Raw genomic sequence first — 8,362 nt, 5'->3', positions numbered from 1 at the left:
ATAAATGAAATATCCACTTAAATGACTAATAAATTATGCCAGGCTTGGCACAGGCTATTGATGTCTTTTAAGGACTGGCACACAGGTACCCCACTCTCTTCACTCTTACCTCCTGGCCAACTTCCCTGCCTCTCTACTGCTCATCAGAAACCCAGGAGACCCAGGAAAGGCTAATGGAAGTATTGTCAAGGACTAACACAGGGGTGAATTTGTTCCTTCTCATCTAAACATGAAGGAAGAAAATGTGAAAGAAGGAAATGAGACATTAAGGAGAGGGAGAGGAGGAGAGAGAGAACTCTCTAGAGTGAACCTGAGGCAATGGAGTGGGACTTTGCCCAGAAACTGTCTAGTGACAAGTGCTAATCAACTTTCACATAAGCAGTGTTAATAAACTCTACAGAGCATATTATTTTTGGATTCATGAAAAGCCAGATCTGAATCATCTTAGATCTCTCCTTTCTAAAGAGTTTGATATGCATTACATTTAAGGAGGAAATTGTGAGAAACTTGGATAGACTTCAACATTAATGAGCCAGGAGCTTGGTCGAGGCTCACAGGGGACTTAAAAAAATAAAAGTGAGGCTAAGTTGGGAAAATTTTAGGTTATACTTTAAGCTGTGTCATTTAACTATTTAAATACCTATCTTGTTTAAAAGAGATCTAATAATGTGGTAAGTATGAAAATTGTGTAATAGATATGATACGAATGTGCTCAGTCATGTGACCCCATGGACTGTAACCCGTGGACTGTAATTCCATGGACTTTGTCCATGGAATTTTTCCAGGCAAGAATACTGGACTGGGTTGCCATTTCTTCCTCCAGGAGATCTTCCTGACACTGCATTGGCAGTTGGATTCTTTTCCAGTAGCACCACCTGGGAAGTCCCAAGTGTTTGAAAGAGATCTAATAATGTGATAAGTATGAAAATTGTGTAATGGACATTTATGTTATTTTTTTATAGGAATTTTGTTATTTATGGAACAGATGGGCTCAATTGAGATCATAGAGTAAGTTTCTATAAGGAAAACTTCCCTTACTGATTTCTATCACAAATTGGAGAACTCACAGAGGAAAATAGTAGTGTAATACAACTCTGAGGACTGCATCTTCTTTAAAAGGTCTATAACCCAAGAAGTGCTTGCAGCTGTCTTTCTCCTAGTCTGTAGATTGTAGTTGAGTTTTCTAATGTATTTGCATCATATAGTGCACAAATAAAAATTAATGTGGAGAAAACATGTTATTTTTTTAAAAAACTATTCTCTGAAAGGGTTACTCTTACCACTTATTCATTCAATAAAAATATTTTTATGAAGCCTAATAACACTAATCATTGGAGAGAATTAAATAAATTTGGCCCCTGACAGGCTCTATATAGTAACCAATTGTGAAATGTCAAATAAACAGTATCTATTAATACATAACAGAAACTCAGCATTATTCTACAACTGTAGGATTGATGGGAAAGGTGTAGAGAAATAAAGGATGATTTAGTCCTTAGGTTATGAAATTAACAAACTCCAATGTCATGCTGTATTTGCCCATGACACTCTGATTTTCAGCTTAAAGAATCCCATCAAATACCTAGCAAAATGAATGAAAAACAAAGAGCGTAACATTAAATAAAAGGGTAAATTTAGGACCAGAATATATATGTCTCATCAATGAACAAATGGTTTGAAGTCAACTATAATAACAAAAAGATTCTCATTCTGGATATTAACTAAAATCCACTAAGTGCTGATATGATAGATTTAAAACAAAGTGGTTTGGAAACACATTTCAGAAACTTAAAAATATGGTCCTTGAAATTTAATAACAGTAAATAACATGGTTGGCTGATAAAGTCAAGAAACTCTTGTAACAAAGCTAAAGGAAAATGAAAGATTTAGTGGATGTCCAACACGTTGAATTGAAAATAAACACACAAAGCAAAATTATTTTGAAATTTTAGAGCAACAGGAATAAAGCGGAAATTCAAAACATTTCCAGAGAGGAAAAGAAGATCAAAAACAAAGATAAGAAAGCAGACATCCCAAGGACTTCCCTGGTGGTACAGTGGATAAGAATCCGTCTGCCAGTGCAGGAGACACAGGTTCTATCCCTGGTCTGGGAAGATTCCACATGCTGTGGGGCAACTAAGCCCATGCGCCACAAGCACCGAGGCTGCGTTCTAGAGTCCATGTGCCACAATTACTGAAACCCATGCACCTAGAGCCCAAGTCCCACAAGAGAAGCCTGAGCACCAGAACTAGAGAGGAGTCCCACCTCACCACAAACTAGAAAAAGCTCAGGCAGGCAGGAAGACTAATGCAACCAAAAACAAATTAATCAATTAATTATTTTTTAAAAAAGAAGGAAAGCAAACACCCCAACAGCAACATGAACTTCTTGGTGACAAAGGCCAAGTGCCTTCAAAATTCCAAGAGAAAATACTTTCAACATCAAATTCTAGAATCAAATGCAGATGAAGATGGCTTGTGGAATTTTAAGTACTCACTGTAGTAAACATTTGCTTGTAAATTTTAAGGGAGGTACATTTACAAGTAATTTTTTGAAATCATCATTAGCTACAAACATAAAGTAAAATGAAAGTAGAAGTCACTCAGTTGTGTCCGACTCTTTGTGACCCTATGGACTATACAGTCTATGGAATTCTCCAGACCAGAATACTGGATTGGGTAGCCTTTCCCTTCTCCAGGGAATTTTCCCAACCCAGAGGTGGAGACCTGGTCTGCTGCACTGCAGGCAGATTCTTTACCAGCTGAGCCACAAGGGAAGACCAAGAATACAGGAGTGGGTAGCCTATCCCTTCTCCAGTGGATCTTCCCTACCCAGAAATCGAACCAGGGTCTCCTGCAATGCAGGCGGATTCTTTACCAACTGAGCTATCAGGGAAATTAATGTAAATTATTTTCTATTTGAAAAAAATTAAAGTAAAAATTAATCATTTTGGAGCAGCCAAAATACAAGATTGGTATCTTGGTGTCTGAAGTCATTTTACAGGATGCATTTTAAGAATATTGTTTCTTATATTGTTTGTTGGCCCAGGGGTACAAACTGACAAGATGCCTAAGTCTGAAAATCTAGTGCATAGCATGGAGGTTATAGTTAGCAGGACTGTGTTGTATATTCAAAGTTGCTAAGAGACTGTATCACAAAATGTCCTCCCCAAATAAAAATGATAATAATGTGATAATGGAGGTGTTACCTAACACAAAAATGGTAATTATATTGTAGCATGTATGTATCAGATCAACAAGTTGTAAAATTTTATAGCTCAATTATATCTCAGTCTTAAAAATCATTCTGTTACACATCCTAAACTTTAAAAAAGATATTTTACTAATAAATATTCATTGAATTAGGTTAATTAGATTGAATCAGAACCTAATTGAATGTCATGTTGGTATATTTCAAAAAGGGCTATTAAATAAATAAGACTTTGTATCATTGGGCTTCACTGGTGGCTCAGATGGTAAAGAATCTGCCTGCCAATAAAAGAGACCTGGGTTCAATCCCTGAGTCAGGAAGATCCCCTGGAGAAAGGAGGGCTACAGTCCGTGGGATTGTAGAGTCCAACACGACTGAGCGACTTTCACTTTTACTTTATATCTTTAGTATGATGGTGGTTTAGTCGCTCAGTCATGTTTGATGCTTGTGACCTCATGGACTGTAGCCCACCAGGCTCCTCTGTCTATGGGATTCTCCAGACAAAAATACTGAACTGAGTTGCCATTTCCTGCTCCAGCACATCTTCTGGGATTGAACCAGGGATTGAACCCAGGTCTCCTGCATTGCAGGTGGATTCTTTATCAACTAAGCCACTAGGGAAGCCAATCATTGGCCAGTACAATATATGCTATTTGGGTTCAAATTCTATCTCCATATCTTACATGCTTCCAGAACTTCATCAAATACATAATTCTCAAAAATCTCAGTTTCTCCATTCTAACACGTAGATATTAATAATACAGTTGTTAGGATTAAATCTGTTGTTAAGTATTTAACATGATATTGGAACACAAAAGCTCTTAAGAAATTTTTTTTTGTATTATTATGCCTTTATGTCACTGATCAATCTGGTATGTGGTCATAATGCATAACTGGCCTAAAGGGTAACTTAGGTCTTTGAGTGAATCATACCCCCAACTGCCAATCACAAAGCTTCTCCTAAAGCTGAATTTTTAATGTCCATCAGATTGTCATCATTTCCCTTCTAGGTGTAATCTGTGATTAATTAACCTAAGCTTAGACTGGATATTCAGGGACAATTGAATTTTGATCTTTTTCTGCCTTAGATTTACCCTGGAGATCAGGCATGCTAATAAAAGCCACACATTGGTTTCCACATTGTTTCAGTGGACCTCCATGCCAACCATGGATATTAACATGTTTTATTAACCCTGACCAGAGTAAAGATCCTTCAAGGCAAAACATCAAGCATAAAATACAAGATTTTGACTCATCAGTCCCTTTTGCACACAAAGCCCTTTCTAGTACAGAACATTGCCTCTCTTAGGTTGCATCAGATCCCTGATGGTCCAGTGTTTAAGACTCTACGCTTCCAATGCAGAGGACGCGGGTTCAATCCCTGGTCAAATAGCTAAAATCTCACATGCTGCACAGCCCAACCAAAAAATAAAAATAAGTAAATAATTTAAGAGATCACATCTCACTTCTTTCACCAAGATTTCTATCTTGAGATGTGTGGCCCAGGAAAGCCAATTATGTGCATTTACTCTGATCCTCAGTTGTTAAAGTGAAGCTGTATCCTGAGGCAGTTTTTAAAAAATAGCTGAAAAAATGTTGACACTTTTTCAATTGAGAAGTGGGGTCTAGTTTCCTTTCTTGGCATCTGGGTGTGCTTATAACTGCTTTGACCAATAGAGTATGACAGATGTGACACTATGTCGCTTCTGCGTTTGGTCGTAAAAGTCCTCACATCTTTCACTTTACGACCTGGAGAACACTTTTTGGGGGCCCTGAAGTCTCATGGCAGCCTTGTTAAGAAGAGACCTCTCCTGCCATATGCAGAGGCCAGAAACAGTTTCTGGTCGGTGGTTCCAGGTGAAGCCAAACTTGAATTCCTCCAGCCCAGAAGTTGACATGTGAGTGAAGAAGCTTCCATATGACTCCTCCTCTCAGCCATGCAGATCATCATTAGCTGTTCCACTCTTCCCAATGAAGGCCTTAGATTTATGGAGCAGATAAAAGTATCTCTGCTGTACTCAGTCAAAATTCCTTGCCTCGAGAACCTGTGGGCATGATGAAACAGTAGTTCTATACCACTGAATTAGAGGTGCTTTGTTTTCCAGTAGTAGTAACTGGAACATTTAACATGAAGCCAAAGAGGTGGAAATTCACTGCAAAAAAGAAACATATTGTATGAGGGAGAAGCATGGAAGGATGCTGTTACCAGGAAACCAGACTCAAGTGTTACTGTACAGGTACATAGCATCTCGTATCCTTATTTTTTTTTAGTACTAGCAAATGTTGTCATCTGCTCCTAATCCTCTGCCTCTATCTTGTTGTTTCATCTCTGATGCTACACTAGACACCCCAAAGATAGCTCTCAGACAATTTCCATGGTTAACTATATGTGAAATATAGCTATCAGTGGGGAGAATTTTAATTGACAGTAGGAGAAATCTCTCCTACGGGGTAAGAAAGAAAAAGAGCATAAGTTTGGGAAACCTCTTTTTATAAAGGTTACTCTTGAATTCTATTCTTTTGAAATAAATGAAGTATGAAAAAATAAGAAAGAACATTTTTTAAAAATTGGTAGAAAAGAAAGATGCTTTATTAATTTGTCTTGCCAAATCATGCACAAAAAATTTTGATGCATACAAGGCCCTGGATATTTAATAGCACCTGCTATTGTCTCTTTGCAGAGAAGGCAATGGCAGCCCACTCCAGTGCTCTTGCCTGGAAAATCCCATGGACGGAGGAGTCTGGTGGGCTGCAGTCCATGGGGTCGCTAACAGTCGGACACGACTGAGTAACCGCACTTCCACTTTTCACTCTCATGCATTGCAGAAGGAAATGGCAACCCACTCCAGTGTTCTTGCCTGGAGAATCCCAGGGACGCGGGAGCCTGGTGGGCTGCGGTCTATGGGGTCGCACAGAGTCGGACACGACTGAAGTGACTTAGCAGCAGCAGCATTGTCTCTTTGACCTGATATGTCTTCACAATGTAAGTGATGTGACAAAATATTAAGACTCTGCTACATGCTGTATTACTATATTTCATATTCATATTGCTGAAGCTAAAAAGTCAGAACACCATCAATTACAAAACTAAAAGCTGGTAGAATATTCATGGCTGCAAAAATAAGTGAATCTCATACAAATGAAAAGTATAGGAATAATATAAATGCATTTTAATAAAAAGCAATACAGTGATTTTGAAAGGGCTCTATAACTCCCTGAAGTTCTTTAGAGGCATTATTTGGCGTTGATTTTGATAATTAATAAAAGCTCCAATTTAATGCTGATAACAAAGAGTCCTATGAATTGGATACATTTTCTCCCTTTTTACAAGTGAAGAAATGAGTAGATCCAGGAAAGTGTCTTTAGTAAGACAGAGCCAGAACATAACAGAGGGTGGTCCATTCTCATAGTGGCCTGTATGCCAGGTCAACTATTTAAATAGCACTTGATTTAGAGCATATTCCCATGTGCATCATTTAATCTCACTGACTCTGGAAAGCAGTGCTGTGAGCCAAACTGTGCTTTGTTTTGTAGATAGTCTTCAGCTCTGGCAATCTGAGCAAATTTCCCCAGGTCAAACCATAGCTATGAAACACTTTTGTACATCATAACTTCTCAACAAATAATACTTGACGTGTGTTCTTCCGTGAGAATAATAAAGAATGCCCCAGTTAGAAATATGGTGGGTTGTGAAAAGAGATTTGGGGTTTGTGGGAGATGTTTTTAAGGAAAAGAATAAAAGATTGCAATACCAAAGTTAGGTAACAAAGTGAATATTTGTTCAGAATGAGAAAATAAATCACCATAAATTACAAATTATAAGAAGCAGAAAAATACCCAGGACGTTGCAAAAATCCAGAAAATAACAAAAAGATTTTTGGAGATAGCTACTAACATAGTTCTATAATAGCTTTTCTCTACATTTTTTGGTTGCATGTTCCTTTATCAGCTTTTTATATGTCGATAATTTTTAAAAATAGCAATCTATAGAAAGAACAAAGAGATAATTCATTCTTCTAATAAGACCAGTTGAAATGCTTTCTTTAATTAATGACTGAGAGGAATAAACCACCACCACCCCTGTGCCCCCGCCACAGGCTTTCTTCCTGTTTGTAAAATGACTGCATCTTTTTTGTCCAGTAAATGCAGATCCACTCTGACAAATTCTACTTCAGTAACTCCTATCAAATGTATGGTAGGTTGATAATTGTATATGTTGTTTAATTGAGTCTATTCTGGACCTGTAAGAACTTCTGCTTTGACTGAGGAATCAACAAGAATGAAATCCTCTGCTTAAAACTGTACACATTCAATGATTGAAATAATCTTCCACAAATTAGCTTTTGAGTCTGTAATTTCAAGTCCTGTTTCTCCTTAGGACCCACGCGCTTCCTGCGCTAAGTACAGCACACCAGCAATACTGCACCTCCATGTCACACACCATACCTGAAAACCGCGTCACAGAGCAAAAGCCAGCTATCATGTAACTGACCGTAAGTTTCATAGATAACAGTACCAACCTATATCTGCTCTCATCTCAAGACCCCCAAAATGTTCACAGACACTCCAAGGCCTCCTGACAGGAGAATAAATATGAAAAGAGAAGGTCAGAGAGAAACGACTCAGTGGTTTGGGAAGATTACAGTTAAATGTTATCCTTTTGTGAAATTTACAAAAACACGTGGCTGTAGGAAGACATTGCTTGGGCTGCTCCAAGACCTTAACGTTTAAGCTTCCCCAATGTCCTGGTGAACTACCTCTGTCCTCATGAAAAAGGTTGTAGGGAGGAGTGTGCAGGAAGATTGAAAATTTATTAGGACTTCAAAAGCTTCCCATAATTCTTTGTGGAAAGTATTTGTGAATAGAAAATAAATGTAGAATAATTTAAAATGGCTGTTTACAGTATTGTCCATTGACAACTGGCAACAATTTATAATTATATTTTGTAAGGATGATCATATTGGTTTCTAGCTGGAGATTTAATGCTAAAAAACTAACTGAAACCCTCTGACAAACTTTAGAGAATACCGTACAGACTGTCAAGGCCATTTTTATCCACTAAGGGTTGGTAGGGGGACTATCTTCTTTTTTTAATTTGAAATTAATATTTTGTTTATTTGTTTCTGGAAGTATCAGTGCAGCAAATGTTTA

The 8,362-nt window shown here is 37.8% G+C and overlaps 1 long non-coding RNA gene across 1 annotated transcript; it reads left to right on the top strand.

The window, feature by feature from the left end:
- Positions 1–5,354: 5,354 nt before the first annotated feature.
- On the top strand, positions 5,355–7,704 carry LOC133058495 (uncharacterized). Its single transcript, XR_009693341.1, has 3 exons — positions 5,355–5,448; positions 6,038–6,194; positions 7,590–7,704. It is a non-coding gene; the product is annotated as an uncharacterized LOC133058495 (long non-coding RNA).
- The last annotated feature ends 658 nt before the right edge of the window (positions 7,705–8,362 follow it).

The sequence above is a fragment of the Dama dama genome, chromosome 6 (assembly GCF_033118175.1).
Source record: "Dama dama isolate Ldn47 chromosome 6, ASM3311817v1, whole genome shotgun sequence".
NCBI lineage: Eukaryota > Metazoa > Chordata > Mammalia > Artiodactyla > Cervidae > Dama > Dama dama.
The sequence above is the reverse complement of the archived record's forward strand: the minus strand, read 5'-3'. Positions and strand labels throughout refer to the sequence as shown.